General features: G+C 39.5%; 1 non-coding gene across 1 annotated transcript; it reads left to right on the forward strand.

Moving 5' to 3' along the window:
• Positions 1-1292: 1292 nt before the first annotated feature.
• On the forward strand, positions 1293-1399 carry LOC128578622 (U6 spliceosomal RNA). The gene has a single exon (XR_008377761.1). It is a non-coding gene; the product is annotated as a U6 spliceosomal RNA (small nuclear RNA).
• The last annotated feature ends 422 nt before the right edge of the window (positions 1400-1821 follow it).

Genomic DNA, 1821 nt, shown 5'->3' on the forward strand with positions numbered 1-1821 from the left:
TACACTCACTCTTAACAGTGATTGTCTCTGAAGGATAAGATTGCAACCTAGGGGAGCAGTGAAAGATGGTGGACTAGAAGGCTCTCCATGATGGCCTCTCCTGACAAGACAGGGCAAGAGAGATAACCCAACAATATTTGGCAGGAGGAACCTACCAGGATTGATCCCTAATGGGCACAGCCAGATGGTGGTGGACTTCAGGAGACAGTAGAATGTCTGGAGCTAGACTGGCTGTCTAGCCCCTCCATGGAGGTCCAGAATGGGAGGGAGCTGTTCTTCAGTTTGTGGATTTAAGGGGAAGCTGGGCATTGGAACTGCAATAGAAAGATTGGACAAGTAGTGAGATGCAAGCAGTGTACAGCCACCAAGTTTGAATACTGCGTGGAAGGGATTTCCCATCAGCTTGTCAACTGGTTGGGCCTCCATCTTGGGATGGCTTGACTGCTAGCTTAGCTGCCATTAAGGGAAGGTCAGTCCTCAGGGGCCTAGTACATGGCTGGCCATGGCATGCCTGCATAGCTGGGCATCCACTCCTGTGGTGATTTGAGTGGCTCCTGCACCCCCAGGAATTGCTGTCAGAGTGCCTCATAAGACTTGCCTCACAAGGACTCTGGAGAGTGTTAAGACCCCAATCCACCAGGACTGAAAACTGAATTAACAATCAGGCACCCACCAAGAACAACTAAGTAAGGATAATAACAGGACCTGTTCTCCTTGGCAACTGGAGAGTGGTTTCCAGCTACTAACACCACAGTATCACCTGGTGTCCTGGCAATGTGTTGCAATATATATTTTTTGTTGTTGTTAATATTGCCCCTTCTACAAACTTTTTATTTTTATTGTTTTTTTATTTTATTTTTACTTTTTTTCTCTTTTTGGTAGCTGATGTGATAGTTTTTGTGGTTATTTGAATTTTTTGTCTTGTTTAATTTTGTTTTATGATAGTTTGGTTGGTTGGATTCTTAAAGTCCATTTTTACTTTCTCCAAGAGCAATGGCTCCTGTATTTTTGTTATGGTATATCGACCCAATTTAGTCTCTTTCTTACTTTCTCTCTCTCTCTCTCATTTTATTTCTTTCCCTTTTTCTCTCTTTTGGTAGAGACTTTTCTATTTTTCTTTCCCACACAAATTTCTTATACAACCCCTAAGCTATTGATTCCTCTTTTTTGCTGTTTGTTTCTTTCTTTCTGGATTCTTCTTTCTTCTTTTCTCCTTATCTGAAATAAATGTATTTTTAACTTTCTTTATATATTCTTATTTTTTTCTTTCTTTCTGAAATCTGGGTAGTCTTGTGCTCGCTTCGGCAGCACATATACTAAAATTGGAATGATACAGAGAAGATTAGCATGGCCCCTGCACAAGGATGACACGCAAATTTGTGAAGCGTTCCATATTTTTCTAAGAAAAGAAATAGCTGAAAATGTTAAAAAATGGAAAAACATACCATTCTCATGGCTGGGAAGAATCAACATTGTTAAAATGTCCATACTACCCAAAGCAATATACAATTTTAATGCAATCCACAATTTTAAAGCTCCACTGTCATACTTTAAAGATCTTGAAAAAATAATACTTCGATTTATATGGAATCAGAAAAAACCTCGAATAGCCAAGACATTACTCAGAAATAAAAACAAAGCAGGAGGAATCACGCTACCAGACCTCAGACTATACTATAAATCAATAGTGATCAAAACAGCATGGTACTGACACAAAAACAGAGAAATAGATGTCTGGAACAGAATAGAGAACCAGGAGATATATCCAGCTACTTACCGTTATTTAATCTTTGACAAGCCAATTAAAAACATTCAGCGGGG

The sequence above is a fragment of the Nycticebus coucang genome, chromosome X, assembly GCF_027406575.1.
Source record: "Nycticebus coucang isolate mNycCou1 chromosome X, mNycCou1.pri, whole genome shotgun sequence".
NCBI classification, from domain to species: domain Eukaryota; kingdom Metazoa; phylum Chordata; class Mammalia; order Primates; family Lorisidae; genus Nycticebus; species Nycticebus coucang.